The sequence below is a fragment of the Humulus lupulus genome, chromosome 1 (assembly GCF_963169125.1).
Source record: "Humulus lupulus chromosome 1, drHumLupu1.1, whole genome shotgun sequence".
NCBI classification, from domain to species: Eukaryota; Viridiplantae; Streptophyta; class Magnoliopsida; order Rosales; family Cannabaceae; genus Humulus; species Humulus lupulus.
In genome coordinates, this window is record NC_084793.1 from 140,674,009 (window position 1) to 140,694,398 (window position 20,390).

Here is a 20,390-nt window from a genome sequence, read left to right on the forward strand (position 1 = left end):
CAATTAAAGTCCCCCAATAATTGAGATAATTTGGTTGTTCTCACCAACTCTAACTAATAATCAAATTTAAAATACAACGATAAGCGATTACTTTGGGATATCTGAGAGATTCTGGCGGTAGTTACAAATGACTCTAACTGAAGTCGTTATCGAAACTTTGTTGAAGAGTCACTGGGTTGAGTTTCTAATATGTTCAGTCAGCCAACTCCACTCCCTGAAGTGAGATTGGTCGGACAGAAACCTTACCTGGTCGGTCAGATTACTTCCTGACCAGATAAATCAATTTTGTAACCAGTAATATCACAACTCCAAAGATTAATTTCAAACCATTGCCCTTCTTGGTCAACACATTTACTGACTATTAATGTATAATCCACTACCATGCATTGCCACTTGTCACTTTTGATTGTCACGTCATCGTATTCAAATTTTGGGGATAACAAAAACATAAACCTTTATTTAAATGTTCAAAAACTAATTGCGGAAATAAATATATAAATTAAAAGACTAGAAATAATTTCATCCTTGATCTTCCAGCAGTCCATCCCCAATACACATGCCATAGCTGCCAAGAATTCAGTCCGCCTTCCAAGCTCATTTTTGTGCACCATCTAAAATAAAAGGAATGAGCCTAATGCTCAGCATGAAAATTCTACTAAAAACATATATCATAAATCATAACACTATAAACATATACTATAAAATATATGATGTAAAAACGTAAGTCATAAAAAACATCGGACTACAATATTAATGGCCACTAACTCATTACCAATAAAACCATCTAGGTCCTCAGTCTACTAATCGAGGTAGGTTAGATCGTAGTAGTATATGATAACCCATCTAGGTCCTCTGTCTACTAATTGAGGTAGGGTAAATCATAACTCTAATCTACTATAATGATAAAAAATCTTGAGATTTTCTATCTAAGGAACTATAAGTCCCAAGTGACTACAAAACATATTCATACATATATACATAGCACATAACATAACATCTAAACATATCATAACATATACAATATAACCTATTTTCCTTACCAAAAACCAGGATATTGGAGACAATAATGGGATTGGAAAACTCCTAAAACCAACAATAAGAATCATAAGTTTCTAAAGAAATGAAGATAAAAAGGGAGATCTAAACCATCAGGATATAAACTGACCGAAAAACCTTAAGTTTCAAGAACTTAAACACCTAACCAAAAGTCATAATAATGAGTTAGGATCTGAATGAAAATGAAAGAAAATAAAAGAACTATGATGGATTAAACCTAAGGATAAGAATACCTTGATAGGCTAGAACTTTGATCTATACCTCAATACTGAAATATCACTCTATCTTACTTCCCAGGTGTTTGAAAAGGTTAGATTGAAAAGCATTTAAATCCTAAACCCTAGTGTTTTCTCTCTAAAATAAACTTAGCAGCTTGGAGGCCTTTGAAGAATGCTTGAATGATGAATGAAATGGTTGAGTGATAGGTCCTATTTATAGAGTTCAAGGAGTGAAACTAACCCTTTTTAAAAAGAATAAATAAATGAATATAAATTGAATAAATTTGAATTTTCGATTCAACAGATGCCCAGAACTTGGTCAAAAACGTTCAGGAGCAAATCTAAGTTGTTGAGGGCTGTTACTAATTCAATTGCACGAAGTTTAAAAAATATGTTTGTGGAGCCGATATATCGCCCCCTATAGGCGATATATCGCCTCCCCCACATTTCCCAGCCTCCATATTTTTCGTTCGTGCGAAGTCGACGTGTTTTTTGTATCATCTGTAGGCGATATATCGGCCCATATAGCTGCGATATATCGGCATACGCTGATATATCAAACACGTTTTTGCACTTTTTCATCATAATTTGAATTTGTTTAAGCAACTTCGACTGAGTAAAATGTGATCCTAACAGCTGCTGGAAGGTTCTAGTGCTTCTAGATTCATCCATTATTAAATTATTCATCAAAAATCCTTAAATAAACATGCTTGTGACAAGTGTCATGCTCTTAATTATTCTATCTAAACCTTAGGTTATAAGAAATAATATTTCTAGGACGAGCTATATTAATCAAACCTTATGTTAAAATTAATATTTCTAAACTATAGGTTAGAATTATAAAATCCATAACTATTTCCATGAGTTTCCAACTAAGTCCCGACTTGAACCAATAACCACAAAAACTAAAATACTACAAACTACTACTACTACTACTACTATAGTAAAATTTTGAGACGCTACAGTAGATTTGGTCAAACAATCGACAATAATCGAGAAAGTGTCATGCTTTAAGAGTGTCAATGGTAATCCAATTACAAGGTCCATTGTGATCTTTTCCCACTTCCATTGTGGTATAGGCAAAGGTTTAATAAAATTTGAAGGTCTTTGCAAAGATTTCTACTTAGTACGTCTGCGACCACATTTTCCTTCCTAGGATAATACTTCAAAGTGAATCATAATCTTCCATATACTCAACACATCTTCTTTACCTCAAATTCAAGTATCTTTGCATAAATAGATACTTAAAACTCATATGATCATAATATACAAACATTACCTCATACTAGTAACATCTCCAAATCTTCAAGGCAAAGATTACTACTGCAAGTTTTAAGTCATGTGTGGGGTAGTTCATCTCATATGGCTTTAATTGGTGTGAAGCATAGGCAACAACCTTGCCATTCTGCAAGAGAATACCTCCTAAACATGTACCTGAAGCATCAACATATACCACATACGGTTCCTCACTATTAGGCACAATGGGAATAGGCATCTTAGTCAATATTTTCTTCAATTCTTTGAAAGATTCTTCATAACTTTTAGCCCACACGAACTTTGAATCCTTCCTCGTAACTTTTTCAAAGGCATATCAATTTGAGAGAAGTTCTCCACAAATCGATGATGATAACCTACTAGCCCAAGGAAACTCTGAACCTCATTAAGATTTTTTGGCATTTCCCAATGCAAGATAGAGTTTATCTTTGCTTGATCCATAGTACGCCTTCTTGAGAGACTACATGCCCTTAGAATTTGACTTCTGTCATCCTGAGTCACATTTCTCTTTCTTAGCATATAACTAATCCCTCAAAGTCTGCAACACTATTGATAATGCTTCACATGGTTCTTATGTGTATTGGATTACACCAAAATATCACCAATGAAAATGACTACAAAATTATAAGATTCGAAGATCCCATTCATCAGGTCCATGAATGTTGCAGGTTCATTTGTTTCTCAAAACGAGATCATTGAAAATGCAAAATATCCATAACGCATCCTAAAAGTAGTCTTATGGCCACCCTCTATCCTAATCATCAATTGATGATAATATGACCTCAAGTCAATATTGGAAAAGAACTTTGAACCTCTGAGTTGATCAAGCAACTCATCTATTATCGGTAAGGGATACTTGTTCTTAATTGTCATCTAGTTCAATTTCCTATAATCAACACAAAGTCTTAAGGATCCATAAGCTATCTTCGCAAACAAGAATGGAACCCCCAATGGAGAAGTATTATTCCTAATGTAACCTTTATCCATCAACTAACCCAATTGCTTTTTTAATTCATCCAACTCTGCAGGTGCCATGCGATAAGGTGCAATAAAAACTAGTTGAGCCCCAAGAATCTAATCAATGCAAAAATTAATCTCCCAATCAAATTGTAGTCCTAACAAATCCTTAGGAAACACAATTGGATAGCCACTTACCACTGACATCAAAGGGAACTTGTCTAGAGACCTAGACTCATCGTCATTTGCAAATAGATTTCCATAACACTCTAATTTAATTTTCCACCTAAATATTCATTTACGATAGTATTCTGCCTCACTGCATTCATGTTGGCTCGATATACAATTAAATCACAATTTGAAGTGAAAAGAGTCACCTTTTGGCACAAGCAATCAACGATGGGTTGGTACTTAGACAACCAATCCATACCAAGAATCAAATTAAAATTTTCGATGGGTAACACTATTAAGTTTCATGACAACTTGTGTCCCTTAAACACAATACAAACTGAATTATAGATTATGGATCCATGTCCCCCATAGGTATAGTCAACTTTAAAGTAGGACTAAAAATTTCCCAAAAAAAACACAACATGCTAGCAACATCGAGGATATAAATGAATATGATGCCCTAATATCAAAAAATACATGAGTTCAAGTGTGTGAGATAAGAACCATACCATCGACATCTCCTTGGCTTGCACCACCTCATACATCATCACCACCAAGATCATAGGCTTGACTGGAGACTTTTCATTTTACTTTCCTCTTTCCTTGACCAGAATGACTTGTGCTCTGTAAAAAATGGTGAATGAATTGTATATTTTATTCATGTAAATAACATATATTTATACAACACTAGAGAAACCAAATTAGGAAGGTAAGAGAGAAAATAGGAAATAAAATAATTACAATTGACCCTAATTTATAGCTAATTTACAGCTAATATTCTAACACTCCCCCTCAAGCTGGAGCATAGATGTTAATCATGCCCAGCTTGTTACAAAGATAATCAACCCGCACCCCATTCAAAGCCTTTGTGAAAATGTCCCCTAATTGTTCTCCAGTCTTCACATATTCCGTGGAGATCAAACCTTGCTGAATTTTCTCACGAACAAAATGACAATCAATCTCAATGTGCTTAGTTCGCTCATGGAACATAGGATTTGAAGCAATATGAAGAGCAGCTTGATTATCACACCACAATCTTGCTGGTACTGAAGTCTTAAATCCTACTTCAGTCAAAAGCTGATATATCCACATTATCTCACACACAGACTGTGCCATAGCTCTATATTCTGATTCTGCACTGGATTTAGGCACACACATTTTGCTTCTTACTCTTCCAAGAGACAAAATTTCCCCCAACAAACACACAATAACCTGAAGTGGATCTTCTATCCACCTTCGAACCAGCCCAATCTACATATGAGAAACACTCAATCTGGGTGTGCCCGTGATCCGTGTAAACAATACCTCATCCGGGTGCTCCTTTCAAGTAGCATAAAATTTGCTCTAATGCTGCCCAATGATGAATTGTTGGAGATGACATAAACTGACTGACAATACTAACTGAGAATGCAATGTCTGGATGAGTCACAGTAAGATAATTCAACTTTCCAACTAATCTGGGATACTTCTCAAGGTCTTCAAATGGTTCTCCATCACTCGTTAGGTGCACATCAGGATTCATTGGAGTACTACAAGGTTTTGCTCCCAATTTTCCTGTCTCAGTTAACAAATCAAGTACATACTTCCTTTGAGATAGAAAAATACCTTCTTTACTCTGAGTGACTTCAACTCCCAAGAAATACTTGAGCGCCCCCAAATCCTTCGTGTGAAACTGGGTGTGAATGAACAATTTAAGGGATGAGATGGCTCTAGTATCATTTCCAGTAATAACAATGTCATCCACATACACAACCAAAAAAATAACACCAGCAGTTGATCGTTTATATAACACAGAATTGTCGGACTTACTTTTCAACATACCAAATTTCTCAACAGCTTAACTAAATTTACCAAACCAAGCACGAGGACTTTGTTTCAAACCATATAAAGATTTGCGAAGACGACAGACTCCCCCTGAGCAACAAACCCAGGAGGTTACTCCATATACACCTTTTCCTGAAGATCTCAAGAGTCTTTGTCCCTAATATAGTAAGGTGTCTTCATTAGATTCGGAGCAAGAAGAAGAGGACAAATGATTATAAGAAACAAAAGAAGAAATAGGATAAGTACATTGGCGTGTACCTTTAGGGCAATGGGAAGATCATCGCTGGGGTCCGAATCTGATGACGAAGAACCAGGTGTAGGACATGAAACAGGAGGTGGACGCTTGGAGTACACTTTAATAGGAGGCAAAGGAGGTGTAGGCATGTCATGAGCTATGACCGAGGCAGGTGGAGGAATAAGAGACTCGTCAGAACATGTGTCAGGCACAGAAGATGTGATAGAATATACTAACAAATCATCATCCTCCCCCTGACGAGTAGGAGTAGGTGAAGACGAAAAATAAGGTGTATTTTCCACAAAAGTAACACCAATAGAAACAAGATATTCGTTAAGATCAAGACAATAACACTTATATCCTTTCTGAAGACGAGAATAACCAAGAAAGACACACTTTAATGACTTAGGATCTAATTTGGTGACATGTGGATGAGCATCTCGAGCAAAGCAAACATTGCCAAATATCTGAGGAGCCACTGGAAACAATGACTTACCAGGAAAAAGAATTTTATATGGGATCTCACCATTAAGGACAGAGGATGGCATGCGATTGATAAGAAAACATGCTGTGGAAACGACATCAACTCAAAAAGGTTTAGGAACTTGCATTTGGAACAAGAGGGCTCGTACAGTTTCAAGAAGGTGTCCGTTTTTACGTTCTGCTTCACCTTTTTGGGATGCAGTATCAACACAAGAAGTTTCATGAAGCATGTCATGAGAGATCATATAAAATTGAAATTCAGCAGATATATATTCTTTGGCATTATCACTTCGCAAAGTACGAACAGAAACATTAAATTGATTTTGAATCTCAGCACAAAAAACAAAAAATATAGAAAACAACTCAGAATGATTTTTCATTAAATATAACCAAGTTACACGAGAATAATCATCCACAAAAGTAACAAAATAACTGAATCCAGGTTTAGAAAAAATAGGAGAAGGACCCCAAACATCAAAATGAACTAACTCAAAAGGAACACTAGCACGTTTATTGACTCGAGGACTCAAACTAACACGATGATGTTTGGCAAACTGACACGCTCACAATCTAATGAAGACACCTTACTATATGGGGGACAAAGACTCTTGAGCAAAGGAAGGGATGGATGGCCCAAACGATAATGAGCTGCAAAAATGGAAGCGACACTTGGACAAGCAATAGAGGTTGGTGGCAGTGTATCAAGAACATACAGGGCGCCATAATCATGTCCTTTACCAATAGTCTTCTTCGTCATAAGATCCTGAAATAAACAATGATTGTGAAAGAATGAGATGCAACATTTTAGATTACGAGTGAGTTGACTAATAGAAAGAAAATTAAATGATAAATTAGTTAAATGTAAGACTGATGACAAAGTGAGCAAAGGTGTAGGAGCAACAGTGCCAGATCCAAGAACAGAAGATGGTGATCCATCAGCTAAGGTAACAGTAGAAGTGGGACTATGAGAATGAAAAGTGGAAAAGAGACTGGAATTACTTGTCATGTGATCTGTAGCACCAGAATCAATGACCCATTTTGAGGATGTGGAAAGAAGACATGCCTTAGATTTACCTAAATCCGCAATCGCAGTGACAGAAGGAGATGAAGACTTAAGTCATTCCTGATACCTCAAGAACTTGGAAAATTCATCAGCAAAAATAAGGATTGATTTGTCAGATGCATCAGTAGTGCTTGCAATATTAGCATAATGCTTTTGTTGATTTTTGAAATGTAACTTCCTACACTCAAACTTGGTGTGGCCTGGTTTCTTACAATAGTTGCACAAAATGCTCCCGGAATTCGGTGTTCGATTGTCACATCCTTGTGAATTACCTCCTCTGTATCCACTTGGAGTAGAGTTTTTCCATGGTGCAGAATTGTTACGACTCACCAAGGCACTATTAAGAAGAACCGAAGAGGTTGTTTCGGTGCGAAGAACACGGGTAAACACATCTTGTAAAGAGGAGATATCAGAGCCAAAAAGAACCTGTGACTTTGTAGAGTCAAAATCAGATGAAAGTCCTCCTAGAAAGCTCATAATAGCCATTTTCTCTCGTTGGCGCTATTGAACCTTCACATTAGGACTAAATGGCAGCAACACATTAAGCTTTTCTTATTTTTTTTTAAATGACATAAAGTAATTCATAAGAGATTGATCTTGTTTCTCCACACGGTAAAAGGCTTTGCAAACATCATACATCCGAGACAGATTGTCTTTTCCAGAATACAAAAACTCAAAATTATCCATTATTTCTTTAACCAATTCACAGTGATTAAAAAAACTAATTACCTCATTGTCAATAGAATTCCAAATTTGGAGAAACAAGCGAGCATCCACCCGTAGCCACTTCTTTCTCGAATCTTCTTTTTCGTTTGGAGGATCATCACTCAAATGATCATCTTTGTTAATACTTCTTAGATAAAGTCGAACCGTCTTACTCCATTCCAAATAATTTGAACCAGTAAATTTATGGTCCGTGATTTTAGACATCACGGAAACCACTTCAAATACAATCGTTGATTTTGAGTCTGATTTTGTCTCTGCAATAATCTCGAAAGCAAAAATTGAAAAGGAAAAGGTAGAAAGAAAACAACAAAGAAAGAAAACACAAAGAAGTCAAAAGTATCAAACCACAAACCGAGAAGAACCACACCGGAGATAGATGCAAGAGGGACAAAGTAGGGCCAAAAAAGAAGAGGAAGCTGACCGTTGCCGAAAACATGGTCGGACGCGCCTACACGTGTCGACGCGTGGGGATGAACGTAGCAGTAAGTGGCAGTGCGTGGGGACCACGCGCGGTGATTCTGACGGCTGGATTCTGGGGTTTTGACGATCAGCGGTTGGGTAATCCGTCTATGTGGGCGGTGAGAACTAAGGCGCACTCCAAATAGGGTTTCCTAAAAAGGAACCCTAAAAAAAAGAAGAACCAACCTGAAAAACACAAGCTTTAATTTAGAATCTCAATATTAGAACCCTAATCAAATTTGCTATGACACCATGTACAAAATGGTGAATGAATTGTATATTTTATTCATTTAAATAACATATATTTATACAACACTAGAGAAACTAAATTAGGAAGGTAGGAGAGAAAATAGGAAATAAAATAATTACAATTGACCCTAATTTCTAGCTAATATTCTAACATGCTCGAACCAGATCTCCTTTGTAGTTGTACCATCTTTAACTCCTCGTGGAAGCAAGAGTATAAAAAATTTGTGAGTACCCCGGTTAAATCCTGAGCCCTAGAGCCTGAACAACTGTTAATAATGAGATTGTTATCTTGGTGAGGGTGTGAAGCCATATTATGAAGACTGGGACTGGATACACTTGGGTTGTCCTGGGAAAGGAGTAGACCGGCATACCTCTTCGGGGGTCCTCAAGGAGAGGGTTGAGACCTTTGCTATCGTTGTGGGAAATATTTCTACTTATAACCCTATTGGCCACAATTGAAACACCCATACCACCCAATGTGAGTCTTCTTTGAAGAATCGCTACAAGTGCTACCCTCACTAAACTATTGTCTTTGGGATAACCACTACTCTTAGTTTTTTGGTCATTTCTTCTTTTCTCAGATCGAAATATTTTTTTCAATCCCTTCTTGATGTGCCATAGTTCATAGGGCTGCCATGACACACAGCTAGGTTGGCAATGGTCATAGGGGCGTTCAGACCAAGTATTGAAAGCTACAATCAATGCATGAACTGCTCAATCAAAATAGACTGATCAACAACACCATCATAAGCATAGTTTGACAACTTTAGAAACTTCATGTAGAATTCATTCACCATCATACCTCATTGTCTTAAGCCATCAAATGTTCGAATCAAATTCCTTCGGCAATATAAGTTAAAATATTTTTCCCTAAGAACCCTTTCAAAATATATCCAAGTCATTCCATCAATTTCAGTTTTCTTGCTCAAAGTTTCCCTTCAATATGATGCACTACCTTCCAAATTGAATACAACAAAAGTAACCTGATAATCTTCAAGTCTTTCCATAGTATTAAATTTTTTCTTTATTTTCCTCAACCACCTTTCAGGCACCATGGGATCTTCTCCACCTTCAAACTCAGGCATTTGGATAAGATGAAAGATGTTAAAACAATGGCTTTAGAGAGTAGCAATATGTAGCGCACTAGAAGTTTTTTTAGTTATTAAATTTTGTGTTTTATTTTATTTAATTTTAAGTGTTGTGAATTATTTTATTTATTTGTTTAAATTAATTGTTAGAATTTTTTGGTAGAATTTTTGTGAATTTAATTGTTGATTATTTATTTGTTTTTAATTTTGTGAATAATTGAGTTTTGGTTGAATGCACCAAGGTGCAAGGTAGGTAGTGTTGCACCCTAGTGTTTGAGTGTGTGCATGTGCATGGTTTCATGGTGCACTTGAATGGAATTTTCTACACACTTATTTTTTTCCTTTTATTAAATTTATTTAGTATATATAATAAAAAAAAGGGTAACATGGACTAGAGTGGACGACAAGTGGGAAAAGGAGGGAATGTGAGTTGTCTCATTTTTTTTCCTTCAATCAAATAAATCAAAATAAAAGAAAATAGACACAATTAGGAAACGTACCAATTTTCCCTTAGGCTATTATGGCTAGGTTAGAATGAAGAGGGAAGGAAAAAGGGATGAGAGCATTATGCTCATTGGAACAATTGGCTAGGAGAAGAAGGAGAGAGAGAGTGTGCGTGAAAGTTAGAGAGAGAAAGAGAGAAAGAGAGAAAGAAAGGAAGAAGAGAAGAGGAAGAAGGGTAGTGTTTTCCAAAAGATCCCTAGGTATTTGTTCATGTTTTTGCTTTATTTTCTTTAGTCTTGTATTCCCTTCCTCTTGAAAGAATCAAAGAGAATATTGGTGGTTTTCCTTTTCTTGATGTTCAAAACCCTAGGGAAGTATTTCAACGGTGGTGGCCAAATTTGGGTTGTTTGATTTCTATCAAAGGAGGTAATGGAACCTTTATTCATGATTTGGTTCTTTTTTTTTTTTTTGTAAATTTTTTATATATGTTCATGGTATTTGAGTATTGGATTGATTGTTGATGTGTGGTGATTATGTAAATCTCTTGTTAACAATAATGGTCTTGATCTTAAAATCGTAAGCATGATGATGTTGATGTTATGTTGTCTAAGGTTTTTCCTATAATTTGATGATATGTATGTTTTGGCTTAAAGGTTCTATGTGTAAGCATGCTAGGGTTTTGTCTATTTTGGCTTGTGGAATTTCAGCCTAGGGGTGGTTAATCAAGCATGTTAATTCACCTTTATGTGTTCATGTCAATGTACTCATTGAAGCATGATAGGTTTGTAAGATCTAAAATAAATTCCTTTAAAATGTTACACCAAACCCACGAACTTTCACCCAAACGCATACAGTTCACTACTACAAAAAAAGCTTTTTAGGACTAGCATTGCGAGTCCTAAGAAAGTTTTTAGGACTCATGGGGCACGAGTCCTCTATTTGAGAGCCTTAAGAACTAAGGTTTTTTTGCGAGTCCTAAAATATCCCATTGAGTGCCTTTAAGTAAGATTTTAGGACTCGCAACGCGAGTCCTAAAAGAATGTTTTTAGGACTTGTAATGCGAGTCCTAAAAAGTCTTATTTTTAATTTAAAAAAAATTAATTGATAGCCAAAGCTCCCGCCGGAGCTCCAACATTAACGGCGGTGCCACCACCCCACGGTGGTGGTTTGAGAAAATGATCAATCACTTAGTGGGTTTTGATTCCCAAAGAAAAAGGAATGCATTGGTGGTGTTCATTTGGGTCAGGGTGGCTTGAGGCAGTTGGAAAATATTTGGAAGAGTTTGGGAAAAATAGCACCACCGCGACTTCGAAAGACTTTAGGTGGTGGAGGGCAACGCGTGAGGGGCTGGGCTCACGGGGGTCAAAGGTCGCCGACCTTCTGTGTCCATTGCGCCGGCGCGTGTAGGAGAGGGGTGGCCAGAGCACTGCCATCCATAGGGGAAGAGAGCAAGGAGAGAGAGAGAGAATGAGCTGTTGTGTTTTATTTTTCATTTTCAAGTAATAAATAGTAAAATTTTAGTTAAAAAAAATAGGAGGGAATTTGAAATTTTTTAAAATTCAAACTTTTAGGACTCGCAATGCTAGTCCTAAAAACATTATCGTAATTTTAGTTAAAAAAATTTGAGGGAATTTAAATTTTTTTAAAATTCAAATTTTTAGAACACATATCAATTTTTAGGACTCGCAATGCGAGTCCTAAAAACATTCTCGTAATTTTAGTTAAAACAATTGGAGGGAATTTAAAATTTTTTAAAATTCAAATTTTTAGAACACACATAAGTTTTTAGGACTCGCAATGTGAGTCCTAAAATCATTCTTTTAGGACTCGCAATGCGAGTCCTAAAATCATTCTCGTAATTTTAGTTAAAAAAATTGGAGGGAATTTGAATTTTTTTAAAAATCATATTTTTAGAACACACTAAGTTTTTAGGACTCGCAATGCGAGTCCTAAAAACATTATCGTAATTTTAGTTAAAAAAATTGGAGGGAATTTGAAATTTTTTAAAATTCAAAATTTTAAAAAACACATAAGTTTTTAGGACTCACAATGCGAGTCCTAAATACATTCTCGTAATTTTAGTTAAAAAATTGGAGGGAATTTAACAAAAGGGTTCGACAAAAGGGTACCAGGTACTTCAACAAAAGGGTTCGAGTCTTAAATACATTCTCGTAATGCTACTAGGTACTTCAACAAAAGGGTTTGAGATCGAAAAATCGGTGTGGGAGAATCGGTGCTAAGGCGCGTATTTTTGGCAACGTGAGATCCAATAGCTGGCGTGCTCGGGCCAAATTTGGAAGGACCCTACCAGATAAAGTCAGTCATTCGACCCGGTGTCTACAAGTTAGCGAGATTGGATGGGAGTCTCATACCGCGAGCATGGAATGGCGAACACCTAAGACCTTACTATCAATAGTGTAGGAAGGATGTTGCCTGTAACCATGCTTGTTTATTTGTACTGTTTTGCCTACTTTTGGATTTTATCAAATAAAGATTTATTTCGTCTCGTATGGTTTATTTTTGCAATCTCTCTTAATCTAATAACCTATGGTCACATTCATAGGATATTAATGGGGCATCATTGGTATGTATAAATACCACCAGCTTGAAAAATAAAGTTACATATACGAAATACATGCAAGTGTTTGGATATAACCAAATGCGCGAGATAAGATAATTTGGATATAACCAAATTATCAAAAAACATACAAGTTTTTGGATATAACCAAATGCGCAAGCTTGGATAGTTTGGACGTAACCAAATTATCAAAAGATAAAAATGTTTGGATATAACCAAATATGTGAACTAGATTAAAAATATAAGTGTACGGATAACAAACCAAACACGACCTTAATAGGTTTGGAACAAACCAGCTAAAACTAATTGACAATAAGTTGGAACATAAACCCACTTTGAGTAAGTCGAGATCGAGGCTGGAGTATCTTATAAAATAATAGTTTCGAACTCATAACCTCGGAGAGATAACCGAGGACGAGAAAAAGTAACTAAAAAAAATAAGATATAACTAAACCGTTTGCATTACACACCATACAAGTACTTTCGGGTTCATGGTTAAAGTAATATCGGACCTTGACGAATAACGAGATCGAAAGAGAATAATTCGAGCAAACTATGCATGAATGCATTGAACCTCGAGCCTAAATCCAAACCATGTTTGTGCGAATAAACAAACATACGCGATTCTTTAATATAAAATGTGCAAAATATTTCAAATAAAGAAATGTAAAGCATATATATTAAAAGAAAAAGAAATTGTATCAGCCCTACGAGCATAAATTAAAGCAATTACAAAAATAAAGGGACGCAGCCCAGGGGTGAGATTCAAGAAGGAGCAGTTTCCTTAGCCTTCTCAGCACCAGCAGCACTAGACTCCTCAGGACGAATAGCATGACTATCCTTCTAAACAGCCTCCTGCGTGGCCTCCCGAGCAGCCTCCTCCGCCTCAAGCCGAGCATTCCACTTATCTAGGAGCTTCGCCTCGAGAGGGCCTAGGAAGCTGGTATCGAGGTCGTCATTGTTGGCCCATATTCTGTACATAGCCAGATCAACCGCCTGGTCTTTCTTCTCTTTGTACTCGGCAAGGAGGTGAGCCTTTTCACCCTCAATTATGTCAAAAGTGGCAGCCTTGTCTTCTTCGAGCTTTTTATTAGCCTCCTTGAGCCGAGCGTTCTCCTTCTCGAGCTCTGCGAGCTTAGGTTTCTCCTTCTCAAGCTCTGCGAGCCTAGCGCTCTGCTTCTCAAGCTCGGATGTCTTGGCCTTAAGCTCCTCGGCTCCCGCCTCAAGCTTTGCCTTTGTTGCCCTCAGTTCATCACTCAGTTTGAGTTGAAGATCCTTTGTGTCCTGAGCATAGGATTTGCTCGAGTGGATCTCATTATTCAACTTATAGTTGAGCTGAGCAGAAACAGCAAGAGTCTGGCATACAAAAAAAAAATCAACATGAGCATATGGACCGTCTATAAATATAGCTAATGGCGAGAAAAGAAAAGTTGCCGCGGCAGCAAGCTCGACACTCTTCTCGTAGAGTGTGTTGCAGTCTCGGGCGTCGTTAAAAAATTTCTAGTGAGGAGCATCAAAACTACTAAAGCTCTGGCCCACTCGGGACAAGATGTCCGAGCCCAGTCTAGTCCCATGGGACCCAGCAGTATTGTCAATTACATACTCCTCAACGTGAGTAGAAACCGACAACTTGTGGGTTAGGGAAGTAGAAGGTTTTTTAGGAGGTGTACCGAGCGTCGGGTGAACCAGGATAGGAGGTTGGGGCTCGACCATAGTGGAGGCACCGACCTGTGAAGTCGGCACCACAGTGGAGCTCGTGGCAGGTGGAGCTGGTGGAGGAGGTGTCTTTTCGGTCCTCTTAAGGACCTTGGCAGGTCGGTCAATCTTTCGCGACTCCCTGGGGCGCTTGTTCCTTTTTGCTCCGCCACTCTCGAGAATACTGTCAAGATTGGAGTCCATCTCACCTACACAATCACACCGCAATATGAGTTATCAAGGTAGAAGAAATATATAAAGTAACTCAGCATCATACAAATATACAAAGTGATGAAAAGTCAAGTGGAGAGAAACCTAACTGGAACTCTCCTCCAAGCTTGGGCTCGGAGACCATGAAATTCCCCCATCTTCAGAAGAGGCGGGGAGTACCTTCCCTATAGGTGGATGTCAACCTTGAAAGGTCCCTATAGTCATTGGTCCCATATTGGACGGCTATTCCGTCCCATACCTCGTTCAGACTATACATAGTATCATATTTCTCGAGCCAGCTATCGAACCTATGAACCCGTTCATCTACCCATGTCCATACATAAAAATGGTTCCTATCATCCTCGCACAATACTAACCTATCGGGTTTGTGTTTCCGAAAGGTGGGGGACCACATTTTCGAGCTTAGGATGACAGTACCTTGATCATCCGAGCCCGAGCTCGAGGCTTCATTGTTGGCCTCGTTCCCTTATTGTGGGCTCCTTCGGCGAAATGGAGGCGGGGGCCTTACCTCTCTCCTTGGAGGGAGGATGCCTGTTGGCAAAGGCACGAGCTCCCAGCAGTCATATTTTTTGTTAGACCAATCCGAGGTGGACTGGCCATCTCCCAAGAGCCTGCAAGCTCAGAGCTTATCTTCATGCAAAAGGTATGAGAGAGATCTCCTGCCATAAGGGAGTTGGAGCAGAGCCTCTCTATGCTCCTTCATCTCGTCGGAAGGAGTGGGACGATGATAGTTGGCTAGAAAGCAAAATACATTTCAACTAAGTACGAGCCTATAGAAAAAAGTCCGAGCACAGAGATAAAGGAGGTTGGGATACTTACGAATCTGTCTGAATGAATAGTATCGAGATGGGGATAGGCCATCCGTCCAAAAGAAGGCCTTCTTAAAATCAGGAGGATGGTTGGGAAGGTCCTCGAACATCTTTTTCTCCTTGGGATAGCTCGAAAGGTAATAGAAGCCGTCTCCTCCCCAAGCTCGGGAGGGATTGCTTTTCAAGCAGAAAAGATGTAGGATCTCCTCTGGCGACGGTCCTTCCCACTTCAGCTCGTGGTATATCGACCTCAGGGCAGACAGAACCATGTACGAATTAGTGTTGAGCTGGAATGGAACCATCCAAATGAAGTCTATGAAGTCCTTGAAAAAAGACTTCAAAGGCAGTATTGCTTCTACCTTCATGTGTTCCTGACTCCAAGCCGCGTATCTCAGCTTGTTGTCAGGATTTCCATCTCCTGGAGCGCGACAGCTTCACTCGCTGGAGGTAGGGGCTCGACACCTTAGCGAGCCCGATAACCTTATACCATGAAAGGCCAAGATATCATTTATCTGACCTAGCGAGGTAATCGAGCTCCAATAATTCTCGGCCTCAAAAAATTCCCTCCTCGGATATGAGGTAGAGGGCTCCCCCATCAGTGAGAATCGAAGATCTCCCGGGTTATACACGAATGTCACTTTTAGCCTTGAATCAAGGGGGATCGGTCTGGGCCCTGAGTCAGATTTCGGGTAAAGAGCCTCTCGAAGGATTTTTCCCTTCTTCTCTATGACCTCGACGATTTGACGACGATAATGAGCTCGGGCTTCTTCTTGTTCACGAGCTAGCTCGTGTTCACGAATCAGGCGTTGGTTTCAAGCAAACAACGACTCCGGGCTCGGAGTTTTTGGAGAATACGAGATGGCAAGCAACGACCCCCATCGTCTTTCCAGATTCTGTGACATCTAGCGAGAAAGAAAAAATGGTGAGGGCCATGCATGCAAGGAATCAAGAATAACAATCTTGGTAGGTCAAGCTCGAAAATGCTTGGATACGAGACGAGCTCGATCCCGAAGACCCGATTAAGTGTCACGACGTGTATTCCACGAAAAAGGAAGGGAAGTGGGTCTAATTTTTTAGAATCCTGAAATATCTGGAAAAAAAAGGTGGCGGTTATTCAAAAATGGTATTTTCGAGTATCGTGCATTCTTTAAAATCAAGATTTTGTACCTGATATCTTGGTGTACAAGATATGTCCTCCAAAATTTGAAAACCCAGAAAAGAAAACCATATTTGGGTCTTTATACATTTGAACTGTATTTAGAACCAGTAATGGGAGAACCTAAACCTAATATCTATCGATTGAAGCGTCCTAGTGCATCAAAGTAAAGAATAAACCGGCACATTCCCAGAAATGCAAATGCAACAAAGGCAGAAACTGGCGTAAAGAAAAAGAAGATATACATACAAGTTAAGATCGGTTACTTACACACTGAAAATGGTGATTGCAGAGAAACAGATGACTGAAGAAGCAGGTATGATCTCACAGTCTCGAACAGGCTGGTGGTCCTTTACTTCTTTGGCTGGGAAAACATGCAAAAGAGAAAAATTTCTGGGATGGCCTCTATTTTTTTCTCTCCTTTCTTTTTTCTCTGATAAGCGTAAAAGTAAGAGGAAGGAGACGACTGGAGCCTTATATACAGACCATCAAGAGTGGTAAAAAGGGGTTAATCCAAGCCATTGGCCAGGCTCCTTATCCAATCCGACAGTCAGGGATAAATGACAAGATGGTATCGAAAAGGTGGCAGGCGAACGATCGTAGGCAAATTTCCAAGGTACTCGAGTACCTTGAATGAGCAATACCTAACTGACACGTGTCCATACTCGAGTATGTGTGATGGTGTAGTTCCCGAGAAAATTAGTTCAAAAGTTTCCTTCTCATAGGATTCGAACAAATACTTTTGAGGGGGAAAAATGTTACACCCAGATTTCGATCTTTGAGAATTGTGATCTCAAAAGCTGGATTCATCAGGAGTGAGCTCGCAATGTCTAGAATACGTGCTCGCAATTTAGGCGCTGAATCTTCATAGTTGGTGGTAACCTCAAAGATGGGTAACCTCGAAGTCCTTATAAGCTCGAAAGACAGGCATCAGAAGGCGTCCATTCTCAGGTGGCCTCGGATCAAGAGTTCCGAGCCTGACATGAGTGTGAGCTCGAAACATTGTGGTCTTGCAGAAAATAATGTAACTCGAAAGTTGCTCAGAGACCTAGACAGGCATGATGCTGATGGTGCTTGTTGCTGATTTCGAACAGCTTAGTGAGCCATTTGAAGAGACGCGGTCTACATTTATTATTGTAACTTCCCTATAATAAAGGGATATTTATTAGTCAGTTATACGCCCCCTGGTCTTCAGGAGATGTTTCCTTGTATATAGGAGTTACAGGCTTTAAAGACATTAAATTTATTAATATACAGGATAACTTCCCTGAACGTGTGGGATAGTGTAGTGCACCAATTTTTTTTTTTTTTAGATTATTTAAATTTTGTGATTTATTTGATTTAAATGTTAATTGTGATGAATTGTTTTATTTAAGTGTTGTTATTTTATTTGGTTGATTATTTGTTTTATTTGATTGTTTATTATTTTATTAAATTGTTAGAATTGTTTGGTTAATTAATTTAATAAGTGAATAATTGTGTAACATGTTATTTTACTATTAGTGTTACATTTTAATTAAGTGTGACAATTGAGGTAATTATGTGAGCTATGGTGGAATGCACTAAGGTGCATGATAGATAGTAATGCACCCTAGTGATTTAGTGTGTGCTAGTGCATGGTAGCATGGTGCACATGTGTAGATTTTTCTACACATTTTATACTTCCTTATTTTAGATTTTAATTGGGTTAATTTATTTATAAAAAAAAAAGAAAAAGAAAAGGGAAGGAGAGTGTTGGGCGTGTGACCTAGTGGGAAAGGAAGGATTTCCTTAAAATGATCAAAATCAAAAAAATTGAAGACCATAATTATTTTGGGGATAGGCATGATCATTTTGTTCCTTAATATCTTTTTAAAATAAAGAGAAATTAAGAGAAAATAAATGGGAAATGGAAACTTACCTTATTGTGTTAGGGGAGACTTTATGGGAGGATTTTTGATAAAAGGGTTATGAAAGGAGAGAAGAGCCATTGCTCTTGTGTGTGGCTGCCGTGACCTAGAGAGAGAGAGAGAGAGAGAGAGAGAGTGGCGTGTAGAGAGAGAGAGAGAGAGGAAGAAAGAAAGAAAGGAAGAAGGAAGGAGAAGGTGAGGAGGAACCCCTCCTAGAGTATGTCTGCTTGTTTTCTCTTTTGCATAATCTCTTTATTTGATAATATGTTATTGATTGTGTTATTTTTTTTTTGTGTTTGGGTTCTTCCTTCTCCTCATGGTGGTTTTCCAATAAAAAAACCCTAGGCTTGAACAAGGGTGTGGAGTTTGGGTATTGATCTTTTGTGTTCTTGATTTTACAATCAAGAGAGGTAATGGTCTTTTCTTAGCCCTTATATTTGTTTTTGGTGGGTTGTCTATGAGGTTTTGTTAATAATGCTAATGGTTGATTTTGGTAGTATTGATGTATAGGATTTGGATATTGTGAGAGTATGATTTGTGTTAAAGGGTTGTGATGTTGATTTTGCTATGCATAAAAAAATTGTGATAATCTATGAGTGCATGTTTGGTGATTTCGGCCTAGGTACACCCAAGGGTGTTCTTGATATGTTGTGTGATTTACAATATATTAGATCTATGTTTTAGGACCTATGTTATATGGGTAAGAGAATAAGTGGCAATCTTGATATCTTGATCATGAAATTTTGTTAGATGCATGTTATATTTTGAATGATTAAATTATAAGATGCATGAAAATAATGATAGAAACATGTTAAGTTAATATAAGGCATATGTGAATATGGTGCTTATAAACTACTATATGTTATTTTTATTGATAGTGTTTTGTTGGTTTTCATGGAATTGCAACAAATGGTTTTTAAAAGGATTCATGTGAATATGTTAGTGATATTAGAATCATACATATTATAAGAGTATAATGAGATTTTAAGCATGTATGATTTTAAGTAATTTTTGAGACAAAAGTTGAGTTTTATAAAGAATTAAGCTTGCTATTTTTTTTGTAAATAATTGGGTAAAAGTTGATAAAAAGATGAGTTGCATGCATAAATAATGTTCTTGATGAATATGTTAATTTTCATGAAATTAAAAGAGGATTTTAAGTCTCATGTTTTGATATTTTACTCAATTAATTTCCTACAGAATTTTTATTGAATTTTGGGAAAATATGGGTTTATAAACTTGAATATGGTGATTTTAATGATAATAATAGTTGCTGGAATTTTGTAATAAAATATGAAGTAAGCTTCACTAAAAAAATGAATTTGATTAATTTTTGGAATAAATTATTTTTCCTAAGTTATGGTAATATTGAAAAATGATATTTTTAATGGTATGAATGCATATTTTGATAAGTAATGATTTTTCATTTATTTTGATTAAGAAAAATATTTAGACTCTATTTATTTGTGATTTTTGAATAAAATAATTGGTGGCTGAAAGTTGTTTTAAAAAGGTTAACAATTGTTATTAAATTGTCACATATGGATTTTTGCTACTTAAAAACTAAGTCTTAAGTAATTTAAATCAAAATGTATTATTCCACACTTAAAATATATTTTTCACATCATTTTTGTAACACAATGATAAAATATATTTTTCTAAAGAAACATATTAAAATAGGTATTTTAATTAAATCCAAGCTTGTTGGGTAATTCTTGGTAAATTAATATTTATTTAATGAAAATGTCACATATTTTATTTTGGGCTAAAATAAAATAAATTTA